This window comes from Myotis myotis, unplaced genomic scaffold (genome assembly GCF_014108235.1).
Source record: "Myotis myotis isolate mMyoMyo1 unplaced genomic scaffold, mMyoMyo1.p scaffold_m19_p_4, whole genome shotgun sequence".
In the NCBI taxonomy this organism is placed as follows: domain Eukaryota; kingdom Metazoa; phylum Chordata; class Mammalia; order Chiroptera; family Vespertilionidae; genus Myotis; species Myotis myotis.
In genome coordinates this window covers 100,201,441-100,217,893 of record NW_023416346.1, presented here as the reverse complement: position 1 = coordinate 100,217,893, position 16,453 = coordinate 100,201,441, and positions in this window count along the sequence as shown.

The following is a 16,453-nucleotide window of genomic DNA, read 5'->3' as shown; positions in this document are numbered from 1 at the left end:
AGTTAGAAAGATAACAACAAGAAAAGCCCAGCCTAAGCAGAAGGAAGGAAATGATAAAGATCCAAACAGAAATAAATCACATACAGATTTATTTCTGTACAAAACCAAGAGTTGGTTCTTTGAAAGGATAAACAAGATTGATGAACCTCTAGGCAGGCTCACCAAGAAGCAAAGAGAGAGAACCCAAATAAACAAAATCTCAAGTGAAAGAGGTGAAGTAACAACTGATCCCATAGAAATACAAATGATTATGAAAATATACTATGAAGAACTCTATTCCAATAAAATGGACATCCTAGGCAAAATGAACATATTCTTTAAAAAGTACAAACTCCCATTACTCAATAAAGAAGAATAAAAAAACCTGAATAGGCAGATAACTACTAAAGAAATTGAAGCAGTGATCAAAAATCTTCCAGCAAACAAAGCCCCTGGTCTGTATGGCTTTAAAGGGGAGTTCTACCAAGCATTCAAAGAAGAACTAAAGCTTATCCTCATCAGACTATTCCAAAACATTCAAGAGAAAGCAACATTTCCAGGTTTTTTCTATGAAGCCAGCATTACACTAATTCCAAAACCAGATAAAGACACCACAAAAAAGAGAACTACAGGCCAATATCCTTGATGAACATAGATGCTAAAATCCTCAACAAAATTCTAGCACATAGGATTCAACATCATATTAAAAAGTTCATACAGCTTGACCAGGTGGGATTTATTCCAGGGATGCAAGGATGGTACACTATCCATAAATCAATAAATGTGATACATCACATAAACAAACAGAGAGATAAAGATCACATAATTATATCAATTAATGCAGAACAAGCATTTGACAAAATCCAACACCGTTTCTTTATAAAAACTCACAGCGAAGTGGGAATAGAGGAATCAAACCTCAAAATAATAAAAGCTTTATATGACAAACCTACAGACAACATCATACTCAATGGGCAAAAACTAAACTCATTTCACCTGAGAACGGGAACAAGACAGTGATGCCCACTTTCACCACTCCTGTTCTATATAGTATTGCAAGTGCTAGCCATAGTGATCAGATGAGAAGAAATAAAAGGCATCCAAATTGGAAAAGAAAAAATAAAATTGTCCTTATTCACAGATGAGATAATACTATACATAGAAAACACTAAAGACTCCATAAAAAAACTACTAGACATAATAAATGAATTTGGCAATTTAGCAGGATTCAAAATTAACACCCAGAAATCTATGGCCTTTTTATACACCAATAATGAACTCACAGAAAGAGAAATGAAACAAAATCCCATTTATCATTATACCAAGAAAATTAAGATACCTAGGAATAAACTTAGCTAAGGAGGTAAAAGACCTGTACTTGGAAAACTACAAGACATTGAAAAAACAGATAGAGAGAGATATAAAAAAATGGAAGAACATACCATGTCCATGGATTGGTAGAATCAACATCATTAAAATATCCATACTACCCAAAGCAATCTACAGATTCAATGCAATTCCCATTAAAATACCTATGACATACTTCAAAGATCTAGAACAAACTCTCCAAAAATTCATCTGGAATGAAAAAAGACCCCAAATAGCCACAGCAATCCTGAGAAAGAAGAACAAAGTTGAAGGGAATAACAATACCAGATATCAAGCTATATTACCAAGCCACATTTCTCAAAACTGCCTGGTACTGGCACCAGAACAGACATATAGACCAATGGAACAGAACATAGAACCCCAAAATCAACCCAAGCCATTACGCTCAATTAATATTTAAGAAACGAGGCAATAGCATACCACGTTAAGATAGTCTCTTCAATAAATGGTGTTGGGAAATTTGGTCAGATACATGCAAAAAAATGAAAATAGATCACCAACCTACACCATACACAAAAACAAACTCAAAATGGCTAAAGGTCTTAAATGTAAGACAGGAAACCATAAAAATCCAGGAAACTCCATAGGCAGGCAGCAAAATAGCAGACATATGTCATAGCAATATCTTTACAGAAACAGCGCCTAGGGCAATGGAGACTAAGGAGAAAATGAACAAATGGGATTACATCAAAATAAAAAGCTTCTGCACTGCAAAAGAAAACATCAACAAAACAACAAGAAAGCCCACTGCATGGGAGAATATATTTGCCAATGATATTTCAGATAAGGGTTTAATCTCGAACATTTACAGAGAACTCATACAACCTAACAAAAGGAAGATAAATGATCCAATCCAAAAATGGGCATAAGACCTAAATAGACACTTTTCAAAAAAGAACATACAGAAGGCCAAGAGACATATGAAAAGATGCTCAAAGTCACTAATCATCCAAGAGGTGCAAATCAGAACAGCAGTGAGATATCCTCACACACTTGTCAGAATGGCTACCATCAACAAATCAGCAAACAACAAGTGCTGGAGAGGATATGGAGAATAAAGGAACCCTCCTGCACTGCTGGTGGTAATGTAGACTGGTGCAGCCACTGTGGAAGACAGTGTGGAGTTTCCTCAAAAAGTTAAAAATGGAACTTTCATTTGACCCAGTAATCCCACTTCTAGGACTATATCCCAAGAAACCAGAAACACTAATCAGAAAGGATATATGCTCCCCTATGTTCATAGCAGCACAATTTACAATAGCTAAAATGTAGAAGCAACATAAGTCCCTATCAGCAGATGAGTGGATTAAAAACCTGTGGTATGCCCTAACTGGTTTGGCTCAGTAGATAGAGCATCAGTCTTCAGACTGAAGGGTCCCAGGTTCGATTCCAGTCAAGAGCATGTACCTGGGTTGTGGGCACATCCCCAGTGGAGGGTGTGCAGGAGGCAGCTGATCGATGTTTCTCTCTCATCGATGTTTCTAACTATCTCTCTCCCTTCCTCTCTGTAAAAAATCAATAAAATATATTAAAAATAATTGGACTTGATAATTTCTGGGAGAATTGTGGGTCCCCAGAGTAACAGAGATCAGGTGTTGGCATTTAGCTGCCAGAAGCCATCAGTGTTGGAGGGGCATTAATCTCGGCTTAACCCCAGGAGAACTGTTGAAATGGTTCCTAAAACATAGTGCTCCAAGGGGAAAAATATGTGAACAAGGGATGAGAGTGCTACTTAACATGTTGAATCAGAAAAAAAAGACAAGAATGAGAGAGAAGAATCTGAGGACTGTTGCTACCACAAAAAGTCATGATTCTTTGTACAATACTTCGATCTGAGCCAATATTCAAATCCACAATCCATTGAAAATAAGGCCATATCCATATGGCGAAAAACCCTGCAACACTGCAGGAAGTATATATTGTAAACCTTCCTTCAGTCCTTTCTCAATAAGACCTAGAGCCATTTACTTGGGTGACTGTACACTGGGAAAGAGTAATACCCACATGTTTTGAATACTATATGACACAAGATCTAGCAGGACATTGATATCAGAAAACTGACACATCAACATTCTACTATCTTTTTTAGTAAGAACTTGGAGGTGTGTTATGTTTTGAATTACATCCCCTCCAAATTCATATGTTGAATTCCTAACTGCCAATACCACAGAACATGACCTCATTTGAAGATAAGTTCTTTACCAAGTTAAAATGCAATCAGGTCTTAATGTAATATGACTTATGTTGGCATAAAAAAATTAAAAGTAGGACACAGGCCTTAACCGGTTTGGCTCAATGGATAGAGTGTCGGCCTGCGGACTCAAGGGTCCTAGGTTTGATTCCAGTCAAGGGCATGTACCTTGGTTGCGGGCACATCCCCAGGGGGGGGTGTGCAGGAGGCAGCTGATCGATGTTTCTCTCTCATCGATGTTTCTAATTCTCTATTCCTCTCCCTTCCGCTCTGTAAAAAATCAATAAAATATATATTTAAAAGTAGGACACAGAGAAATGAATAGAGGGAGAATATTATATGAACATGAAAACAACCATCTATAAGCTAAAGAAGGAACCTACTCTGTCATTACCTTGATTTTGGACTTCTGGCCTCCATGATGGTGAGAAAATAAATGTATACCATTTAAATCACTCAATTTGTGGTGGCTTAGTCACCTGCTATTTTGCTAGGCAGCCCTACAAAGTAATGAATGTGGACAAGTAATAAACAGAGTACTGGTTATAGTTCGGTTTGCAGTGGATCTAAGTAGTTTGCAATCCCACCCAGTGGTCATTTTCTCAACTCCTAGGTGTACAGATGCCAATTCCATACTTTGCAGTTAGATTAACCCTCTATTTGGTTGGTGGACTGTGGAGTAGGAGCTACTATAGCAGGGAGTTGCTATACAAATCCAAGTGTAAACTTTTGAAACTTTCCCTCTCTTCTCCAGGAAAGAAATAGAGAAAGAAATACAGCTTTCCTAGGTCGAGTAGAGAATGATTTGTATCACTTCTAAAGATATAAGTGATGCATGGGTAACAGTCCAACTCATATATCTGCTTACTTTGCTAGTCTGGCCACTGAGAAAACTGGACAGATTATTGAGAATTACTATAGACTACCACAAAGTCAACTGTATAGTATTCCTTATTGCAGCCATTCTGCTGGATGTAATATTATTGCTTGATCAGTTTAGTAAGTCCGCAGTTGCATTGGTTTAGGCAATGAATTATTTTATACCCAATACTCTTTCACATTGATAGTATCATGCTAATGAAGCAGGATAATTTTAAAAAGTATCCCAGCTGTGCTGGCATTGCTCAGTGGTTGAACATCGACCAGGAGGTCATGGTTTCATTACCAGTCAGGGAAGATGTGGGTTGAGGGCTCAATTCCCAGTGTGGGGCATCAGGAGGCAGCTGACAGTGATTCTCTCTCATCATTGATGTTTGCATTTCTCTCTCTCTCTCCCCCTTCATCTCTGAAATCAATAAAAATTTATTTTAAAAAAGTAAGTAGTGTGGTGAAAGGCTTCATAATGCACATCAATTTTAAAGAATGGAGAATAAATCCTAAAAAAATATTCAGAAATGTGAACCTTGAATAAAATGCTTACAAATCCAGTGGTCAAGGGCATGCAGAGAGAATGCCCCCTCTAAAAAAAAAAAAGAAAAATTGCATTGCTGCAGCTTGAATTCACTATTACATAGAAAGAAGCACAGTTCCTGGTAGCCTTACTTGGATTCTGAAGCAACACATTCTACACCTCAGAATATTGCTCCATTTTATTTACTGGGTAACACTAGACTGTCAGATTTCAATGAGACCTGGAAACAGAAAAGTGCTTGGCAACAAGTTCAGGTTGTGGCATCAGTACTTCTGCTGCTTGTTCCATATAATCAAGAAGACACTGTGGTTTTGGGAGTGCCAGTGGTGGGAAAAGAAGCAAGGAGGGGCTTAGGACAGGCTCCAGTGCAAGGATGTTAAAGTTGATCCCTGGAATTCTAGAGCAAGGCCAGGGCATCTATAGCAAAGAATGATTTGTCCTTTGAGAGACAGCTCCTGATTTATAACAGTGACAAAATTCTATACTGTAGGGCACCAAATGACCATGCATCCAGAATTGCCAATTATAAGACAGGGCTGTTGGATTTACCAAGTCAAAAATTCAGACAGATGCAACAGCTGTCCATCATAAAATGGAAATTATCATTTTGAAGTCAAGTCTGAGCAGAACCAGAGGGTATACATAAGCTGAATAAATAGGTAGCACAGACCTCTGTGTTATGCAATGTACTTGTATCAGCACCTTTCCTCAACTTGTATCTATCTATCTATCTATCTATCTATCTATCTATCTATCTATCTATCTAATAATAGACAAACATGGTAATTAACTGTACCTCCGACACGCTTCCCATTGGCTAATCAGGGCAATATGCAAATTAACTGCCAACCAAGATGGCGGCCAGAAGCCAGGCAGCTGAAGCAAACAGGAGGCTTGCTTGCTCTAGTGATGGAGGAAGCCAAGGTTCCCCGCTTGCCACTGCCGGCCTCTGAGCTGCAGTCTAAGAAACAATGTTGCAATTATAGAAGCTAAACAAACCCCAGAAACCTGCTTTCAGCCAGCTGGGCCTCAGAGCTGGAGTTGCAACAGTATTTCAATTATAGAAGCCAAACAAACCGAGGTCTCAGAGCTAGAGCAGAGCCTCAGAGCTAAAGCCGGCTCTCAGCTCCAGTGACAGCCATAGAAGGTAAATAAATCCAAGAATAAAAAAAAAGAAAAAAAAGGAGAGGTTGGGAGTTTCAGTCACCCACCAGCCTGAAAACGGCCCTCAGCCCCTCACCCAGACTGGCCAGGAACCCCAGTGGGGACCCCCACTCTGAAGGGGATGTGACCAGCTGCAAACAGCCATCAGCCCGTCATCCAGGCTGGCCAGGCACTCCAGTGGGGACCCCCACCCTGACGGGGGTGTGACCAGCTGCAAACAGCCATCATCCCCTCATCCAGGCTGGCCAGGCACCCAAGCAGGATCCCCATCCTGATCCGGGGCACCCTTCAGGGCAAACCAGCCAGCCCCCACCCATTCACCAGGCCTCTATCCTATATAGTAAAAGTGTAACGCGCAAACTGACCCTAACAGCAGAAGGACTGGGAATGACTGGTCACTATGCCACACACTGACCACCAGGGGGCAGATGCTCAATGCAGGAGCTGCCCTCTAGTGGTCAGGGCGCTCTCACATGGGAAGAGCTCTGTTCAGCCACAAGCCAGGCTGATGGCTGCCAGTACAGCGGTGGTGGTGGGAGCCTCTCCTGCCTCCTCAGCAGCACTAAGGATGTCCAACTGCAGTTTAGGCCTGCTCCCCGCTGGCAAGTGGACATCCCCCGAGGGCTGCCGGGCTGCCAGAGGGATGTCTGATTGCCATCTTAGGCCCAATCCCCCGAGGAGTGGGCCTAAGCCAGCAGGTAGTCATCCCCTGAGGGGTCTTAGACTGCGAGAGGGCACAGGCAGGGCTGAGGGACCCCCCTCGCCCCCCCTAGTGCACAAATTTTTGTGCACTGGGCCTCTAGTCTACACTAATAAAAGAGAAACATGGTAATTGGCATACGACCGCTACCCTTTTTATTAGCTAATCAGGGAGATATGCAAATTAACTGCCAACTAAGATGGCGGTTAATTTGCATATGTAGGCACAATGCAGGGAGGCGAAAGGGAAAGCAGGAAGAAGCCCCCTGCCACTGTCAGTGATCTGAAACTCAGGGGGGAGCTAAGAGCCAGGGGGCAGGGCAAAGGCGGCCCTGGGGGCTGCCTTTGCCCTGCCCCCCGGCCATGATCGGAGAATCGGGCGCCTTTGCTGCCCTGGCCAGTGATTGCAGGAAGTAGGGGTGGAGCCAGCGATGGGAGCTGGGCACGGTCAAAGCTGGCAGTCCCGGGAGCTAGGGGTCCCTTGCTTGGGCCTAAAGCGGAGCCCGCGATCGCGGGCCACTGCAGCTGCGGGTCCCTGCTGCCCGGGCCGGACGCCTCAGCTAGAGGCGTCCTGAGGGGGCAGGGGTGGAGCCTGCAACTGCAGGGAGCTGGGGGTCCCCTGCCCAGGCCTAATGCCTCAGCCACAGGCGTTAGGCCTGGGCAGGGGCAGAGCCTGCAACTGCGGGGAGCTGGGGGTCCCCTGCCCAGGCCTGACACCTCTGCCGGAGGCCTCAGGCCTGGGCAATCGGAGGGTGATGAGAGTCAACTCCTCTGGCCGAGGCATCAGGCCTGGACAGGGGGCAAAGCCAGCAATCGGAGAGGCGCCGGGATTGGTGGGATATGATGGTCGCCTTGCCCAGGCCTGAAGACTGGGTCAGAGGTGTCAGGCTTGGGCGCGGGGGGCGGGGGGTGGAGCAAGCGATCAGAGGGAGATGGGGGTCCCCTGCCCAGGCATGATTCCTGGGCCAGAGGCATCAGGCCTGGGCGGGGGTCAGAGCCAGTGATCAGGGGTAGATGGGGGTCCCCTGTCCAAGCCTGACACCTCTGGCGGAGGTGTCAGGCCTGGGCAAGGGGCTGATCAGGTGATCGGAGGGTGATGGGGGTCGACGCCTCTGGCCGAGGCATCAGGCCTGGGCAAGGTCAGAGCCGGTGATGGGGGGGGAGGGGGGTCCCCTGCCAAGGCCTGAATCCTGGGCCAGAGGCATTAGGCCTGGGCCAGGGGCAGAGCCAGCAATCGGAGGGGTCTGCGGGTCCCCTGCCCAGGCCTGACACCTCTGTCAGAGGCATCAGGCCTGGACAAGGGGCCGATCCTGCGATTGGAGGGTGATGGGGGTCAATGCCTGAGGGCTCCCAGTATGTGAGAGGGGGCAGGCTGGGCTGAGGGACACCCCCCCCACCCAGTGCACGAATTTTGTGCACCGGGTCCCTAGTATATATATAAAAGCCTAATAACCATTACAACCAAACAACAGGAATGGTCAACCAGTTGCTATGACATGCACTGACCACCAGGGGGAAGACACTCAACACAGGAGCTCCCCGAGGGTGGTCAGTGTGCTCCCACTGCCAACCTCCCATGCTCCCCCCACACCCTCCTGGCTGCCTGGCCAACCTCCCATGGCCCCTCCCCCCCACCTAGTCAGCCTTCCCAATCAGCCCCAATTGGGGGGCAAGCCAGCCAACCTTCTGTGGTTCCTATTCCCACCTAGCCAGGCCCCCATGACCCAATTCAGGGGCCAGCCAGCTTCCCAGGACCCCCCTGCCGGCTGGCCAACCTTCCACAGTCCCTGCCCCTGTTCGGCCAAACTCCTACAGCCCCCTGCCCCTACTGGCCAGCCAACTTCCCAGGGTTCCTCCCCTCTGCTGGCTGGTCCCCCAATAGGCCTTGATCGCTGTCCAGGCCAAGGGACCCCACCTGTGCACAAATCTGTGCACTGGGCCTCTAGTGAATATATGAAGGAGGAGAGAAAAAACAGCCTTGATTTATAAATAGGTTGGCTTGGTGGGTTCAAGCCAAAAGTGAATTGCACTTACATTACAGCAGCACATGGGTTACCTTGATGAGTGTAGTATCTGACCAGTGTATCCACTTCACAGTAAAGGATGTGTGGGAGTGGGCAGCACCTGATCATACAATTTGCTGGATATATTGCATATTGCACTCTCCAGAAGCAGTGGCCTTAAAGAAAGCTTAAATGGACATTAAATGTATGATGAGTTGCTTGGATTCAATACAGGGCAAGATTGGTTCTATCTTTTTAGATGCAATATATGCTTTAAATCAAGAGTCTTCTACAGGAAAAAAAAAAAAAAACAAAACAAACAAAAAAACAAAAAAAAAAAACCCACTTGTACCCAGAAACCTAGGGGTATGCTCAGGAGTGGCTTCACTTACCATCACTTCGAATGATTAACTGGTGGCTTGTGTTCTTATAGAATCAGTTCTGGTCACTGCAGAGATTAGATCTTGAGCCCCACAAATGGACATATTCTTGCCAGGAGATCAAGCAATAGTCCCAATGAGTATAAGTTTTGGCTACTGTCAGGACACTTTGAATTTCTAAGCCTAGAGGCTAGCTGTTATGAAGAAGAGTCACCGTCTTGAAAGGGTAATTTAACCTGATGAACAGGAGGTAGAGTTGCTTTTCACAATATGACATGGAAGGAATATCTGTGGAAGTAAAAGTAACATGATCCATGTGGGCATCTCTTGGGCACCTCTTGGTGAATGGAGTTTGAGGAGGGTATGCTTACTAAAAGATCTGACCCTTCAGAAATGAAGTTTGGAATCATACTTTCAGATAAGGCATCAACACCTGTAGATGTCAGAATGGACAGTGTAGAAGGCTGACCAATTGTGGCCCTAAAGTCAACTTCAGTAATGGAAGATAAGTTTTTTTCATTATCCTTTCTCTTTTAATTTTCTTCTAAGGAGGAGAAGTCCTTGGGAAATTTGGAGGAGTGAATATGGATAGAGAAATGGATCTGTGTAGTGACAACCATGGGAGCTTGCTGCTTAGCTCTCACTTAAAAAGAGATCCTAATGTGAGGAAAGTAATCACCTGACAGCCTCTGTATTCTGAAAATTTGAGATCCACCAGCATACAAGCTGGGGACACACTCACACTAGATTGCTCCAGGTCAATGATTGAGCATTATGCAGTACTAAGGCCAGGTTATCCCTATACAATACAGACTCCTCTAAAGAGCAATGTTTGTTCATGGCTCCTCATTGGCCTGATTGAGACTTTCTCTGAGCTGTAACATGTCTGAGGCTCTTCTTACCCAACTTTCCATTATCCTTTTTTCTTCTTTCACAGGGGTCAGAATTGCTTGGGAGTCTCAAAGCTCACCCCACGACTCTTGCTCCCGTCCTCTTTCACCCTTCACCCATGTTTTCTTTAAAAAAAGTCTTTTATATTTCTCATTATGTTTTATCTTTTGATACCTAGAGGATCCCTGGTGTTCTAGGGGAGAAAACCAGAGTGACACTTAAGACGGAGGGTGAATTGTATAGTTGCCATTTACCAACTGTTTGGGAAGTACAATTAACCATTGAACAACACAGGGGTTAGGAGACCCAAAATCCCATGCAGTTGGAAATCCACATATAACTTTTGACTCTTCCAAATCTTAACTACTAATAGCTTACTGCTGACTGGAAGCCTTACTGATAACATAAACTGTCAATTAATACATTTTTGTTATATGTATTATATATTGTATTCTTTAAAAAGTACAATAGAGAAATGAAAAAGTTATTAAGAAAATTGTAAGGAAGAGAAAGTACATTTAAATTACTGTACATATTTATTGAAAAAATCCATGTATAAGTGGACCCATGCAGTTCAAACTCATGCTGTTCAAGGATCAAGTGTATTTTATCAACCAGTACAGCTCTATCAATTCATATTGGATAAATATCAGTATCCTTCCAGAGCTTCTTTAAACAAAGACAGGATATGTGTATATATATATATATATATATATATATATATATATATATATATATGTATCCTATATAATAAAAGCACAATATGCAAATGCAAATTGACCGACAGTGGAATGACCGGTCGCTATGATGCACACTGACCACCAGGGGGCAGACGCTCAACACAGGAGCTTCCTCCTAGTGGTCTGTGCACTCCCACAAGGGGAGCACCACTCATCCTGAAGCCAGGCTTACAACTGGTGAGCCCAACAGTGGTGGAGGGAGCCTCTGCCCGCTCTGCTGCAGGTGGGTGGTAAGGAGTGAGGGGTCCCGGACTGTGAGATCCCCAGACTGCGAGAGGGGTCAGGCCTAAGCTGGCAGGCAGACATCCCCCGAGGGGTCCCAGACTGTGAGAGGGTGCAGGCCGAGCTGAGGTACTCCCCATCCAGTGCACAAATCTCATGCATAGGGCCTCTAATATATATATTATATAATAAAAGGTTAATATGCACATAGACTAGACCTAATGGAACAACTGAACAACTGGTAGCTATTACGTGTGCTGACCACCAGGGGGCATATGCGAAACATGGCAGCTGTTGGCTGTGGCAGGATGGTGGGGCAGGTGAGCAGGGGCGCCAGGCCAAGGCGGGGTGCCGGTCGCTGTCATCAGGGCAAGCCTCTGGTGGTTACTGAAAATTATTTGCTCCCATGTGCCACGGTCGTGCCTGGCTCTCTCACCTGCTGCTGGCACTGGCCCCAAGCGTTCTGTGCTGTCAATGGGTGCAAGCGTGGCCAGTGCCAACAGCACATGGGAGCGACAGCGATGGGAGCAGGGCTGCTGACAGACAGGGGACCAGGAGCTGTGGCGGGAGGGACTGGGCAGGGGTGTGGAGGATGGGCCGAGACCTGCTCCTTTTTCTACTGCAGCCTTTCAGCCCACAGTTTCTTTCAAGGTGCACAATTCATGCACTGGGCCTCTAGTCTACACTAATAAAAGAGAAACATGGTAATTGGCATACGACCGCTATCCTTTTCATTGGCTAATCAGCGAGATATGCAAATTAACTGTCAGCCAAGATGGCGGCCGGCAGCCAGGCAGCTTGAAACTAACATGAGGCTTGCTTGCCTCAGTGACGGAGGATCGTTGGAGGAAACCAACGTTCCCCGCCTCCGGCTGCAGGCCTCTGAGCGGGCAGTTTAAGAAACATTGTAACAAATACCGCTGGACTTCAGCCAGCAGATTCGCAACATTGTAAGCAAAGGCCAGAAACCAACTTTCAGCCTGGAGACCTAAGAGCTGGAGCCAAGCCTCAAGGTAAAGATGGCCCAGAATAAAAAAAAAAGAAAAAGAAAAAAAGGAGCGGTTGGGAACTTCAGTCACTCCCAGCCTGAAAACAGCCCTCAGTCCCTCACCCAGACTGGCCAGGCACCCCAGTGGGGACCCCCATCCTGATCCAGGACACCCTTCAGGGCAAACCAGCCGGCCCCACCCATGCACCAGGCCTCTACCCTATATAGTAAAAGGGTAATATGCCTCCCGGCACTGGGATCAGCATGACAGGGGGCAGTGCCCAAACCCCCTGATCACCCTGCGGCTCTGTGTGTGACAGGGGGAGGGGTCCCAACCCCCTGAGCAGCCCTGCTCTGTGCCTGATAGGGGGGAGCTCCCCAACCCCCTCCCCCCCAAGGGCCCTGCTCTGTGTGTGATGGGGTAGGGCCATAACCTCCCCATCGGCCCTGCCCTGAGTGTGAGAGTGGCACTGCCCCAAACCCCTGATGGGCCCTGCTATGTGTGTGACAGGGGGCAGCGCCCCAACCCCCTGATTGTCCCTGCTTTGCGCATGACAGGGGGTGGCACCGCAACCTCCCCATCGACCCTGCCTTGAGTGTGACAGGGAACGGTGCCCCAAACCCCAATTGGCCCTACCCTGGTCGTGACTGAGGGTGGCATCACAACCTCCCAATCTGCCCTGCTCTGTGCATGACGGGGCAGTGCCCCAACTCCCCAATCGGCCCTGCTCTAAGCCCGACCAGGGGCTGCACCTAGGGATTGGGCCTGCCCTCTGCCACCCGGGAGCAGGCCTAAGCCAGCAGGTTGTTATCTCCCCAGGGGTCCCGGACTGCGAGAGGGCACAGGCCAGGCTGAGGGACCCCCCCCCTCTCCCGAGTGCACAAATTTTTGTGCATCGGGCCTCTAGTCCTATATAATAAAAGCCTAATATGTTAAGTGTCCGGTCGTCCAGTTATCCGTTCAACCAATCAAAGTGTAATATGCCAATGATATGCTAAGGCCACTCAGCTGCTTACTATGATATGCACTGACCACCAGGGGGCAGATGCTTCGACCAGTAAGTTAACTTGCTGCTGGGGTCTGGCCAATCGGGATTGAGACAGGCCAGACACACCCTGGAGCCCTCCTGCAGTCCCTCCTGTGCTGGCCAGCCTCCTGCATCCCTCCCTGGCCCCAATTGTGCAATCTGGGACTCCTCAGGGGATATCAGAGAGCCAGTTTTGGCCTGATCCCACAGGCCAGGCTGAGGGACACCACTGGTGCACAAATTCGTTCACCAGGCTTCTAGTATATACAGTATATAAAAGTCTATGCGACTGTTACAACCAAATGACTGGAATGACAGGAACGACTGATCACTATGATGCACACTGACCACAAGGAGGCAGACGCTCAACTCAGGAGCTTCCCCCTGGTGGTCAGTGCACTCCCACAGCAAACCTCTGCCAGCCGGCCAACCTCCTGTGGTCCCTAACCCCTGGCTGGCCAATCTCTCACGGTTCCTCCCCCTGGTTGGCAGGCTCTGATCACCCAATTGGACCATGAGCTGGGATGGAGAACTGGGGGTGGGTGGTGGCAGACACAGCCCCTTTCCCAGGGGTGGTCGAGGGTCAGCTCTCTCCTCAAGGCTGGTGACCAACCTTCCATGCCCTATCTCTCCCCATGGCCAGCAGGCCCCTATTGATGCCCACCCACTGTGGTGGTGGCATGGTGGTGAGAGAAGGAGTAGAGTGGGAGGCAGGGTACCACGATGGTGGCATCGGCATCGGGCGTCCGTTCCTTCCTTGCCCAGACCATTGCCTCCTCTCTCGACCCCACTGGGGCCTTCGGGCCCCAGACTGGGTCGGGGAACCGGGGATGGGTGGTGGTGGACACAGCCCCTTTCCCAGGGGTCCAGGGCCAGCTCCCTCCTGGGGCCAGTGGCCAACCTCCCGTGGTCCCTTCCCCCATCTCTCCAGAATATATATGTTCTTCACCACCTTCATTTTTTTTAGTTAAATTTATAATGGAGGTCTTTTCATCTCACCACATAGAGAGCTTCCTTATTGTTTTTCACATTCACATGGCATTCCATTGTGGAGAATTACTATTATGTTTTCAATCAGTCACTTATTGACAGACAATTGGATTATTTTTAAACCTTTTCTACTTATAATGTTGCAATGAAAAACATTTTATTTGTAAATTAGGACATGTGTATGTGATCAAATGGGCTAGAAAAATGACACCTCTTTAAAATTGTTTCAGAAATGTAGTCATTTCTGAGAGTAATTAGATTATACCAAAAAGGCAGAAAACAGACTTGGTGAACTGAGAGGTTTTCATATTTATATCTAGCTTTGTCTCTGTATATATTATTGCTATAGATTAAATATTTATGCCCCCCCCAAATTCATATGTTAAAATCCTAATGCCCAATATGTTGGTATTAGGGCATTTGGCAAATGCTTTGAGAGGGTGCAGCCCTCATGAATTAGATTAGTGTTTCTATAAAAGAATATCCACTGAGCTCACTAGTACTTTTCTACCATGTGAGGAAACAGTGAGAAGGGCTGTGTATGAACCATGAGGTGGGTTGTCATGAGGCATTAAATCTCCTGGCTCCTTGATCTTAGAAACCCCAGGCTCCAGAATTGTGTGAAATAAATTTTTATGTTTACAAGCTATCCAGTTTATAGTACTTAGACAATAATCTATGATCTTTCTTTCTTTCCTTTTTTTTTTTAATATATTTTATTGATTTTTTACAGAGAGGAAGGGAGAGAGATAGAGAGTTAGAAACATCGATGAGAGAGAGACATCGATCAGCCGCCTCCTGCACATCTCCTACTGGGGATGTGCCCGCAACCCAGGTACATGCCCTTGACCGGAATCGAACCTAGGACCTTTCAGTCCGCAGGCCGACGCTCTATCCACTGAGCCAAACCGGTTTCGGCTCTTTCTTTCTTTCTTTCTTTCTTTCTTTCTTTCTTTCTTTCTTTCTATCTAGCTATCATCTATCTATTTATCTATCATCTATCTATCGTCTATCTATCATCTATCTATCATCATCACCTGTTATTTATCTTTCCTTCCAAAGTGCTTTCCTGATCTCAGGAAAGAATATGTCAAGCATAATCATGGAAATATGTAAAATAATTGACAAATGTCTATTATTATTTTAGGGACACTTTTAGGTTATTATTTTAAAAAGTAATAAACTAAAGGGAAATTGTCTAAATGTAAATTATTACATTGAAAACTCTGTATGTGCATATAGGAAGTGAGAACTGCTATATACATAAAACTCTATTTCTTTTTTTAATATATTTTTATTGATTTCAGAGAGAGGAAGGGAGAAAAGAGAGATAGAAACATCAGTAATGAGTGAGAATCATTGATCGGCTGCCTCCTGCATGCCCCCTATTGGAGATTGAGCCCACAACCTAGGCATGTGCCCTTGACTGGAATCGAACCTGGGACCCTTCAGTTTGCAGGCCAATGCTCAATCCATTGAGCCAAACCAGGCAGTGGTTCTCAACCTTCTGGCCCTTTAAATACAGTTCCTCATGTTGTGACCCAACCATAAAATTATTTTCGTTGCTACTTCATAACTGTAATGTTGCTACTGTTATGAATCGTAATGTAAATATCTGATATGCAGGATGGTCTTAGGCTACCCCTGTGAAAGGGTCATTCGACCGCCAAAGGGGTCGCGACCCACAGGTTGAGAACCGCTGACTAGGGCAAAAAACTCTATTTCTTTAAAGGGTATGAAAAATATGTTCACTTCCATTCTATTTACTCTTTTTTAATTGTTGTTAATCCTCACCCAAGGATATATATTTTCCATTGAATTTTAGACAGAATGGAAGGGAAGGAGGGAGGGAGGAAGGAAGGGAGGGAGGGAGGGAGGGAGGGAGGGAGGGAGGGAGGGAGGGAGGGAAAGAAGGAGGGAGGAAGAGAAGGAGAAGGAGAGAGAAACATCAATATGAGACACATTGATAGGTTGCTTCCCACAGTTACCACGACCAGGGCTGGGATCAAACCTGCAACCCTTCCGTGCATATGAGGATGCTCCACTTAGAAAAACTGTGTAGGGCTCTATTTACTCTTTTTAATAATAAATAGAAGAGAAATTTAACACAATATAAAAGGAAAATCACTAAGTTTTAACCTAAACTGAGAAACTGCTTCCAACTGGAGTTTCAGAGCATGGGGTAAAATACTGCAGTACTTTAGTTCAGATATTTAATGAATAAAGTACACACCTCTACAAAGACTTCTATAAATTACACGCAAAAAATCAGATCCTGGTACTCACAGAAGACTTGTTTTTATTTATTACAGTCCCACAGAAGTATAAATGCCCATTTGAGAGTAGCTGGGGTTTACTGTGGTAAGGTCATTCTGTGA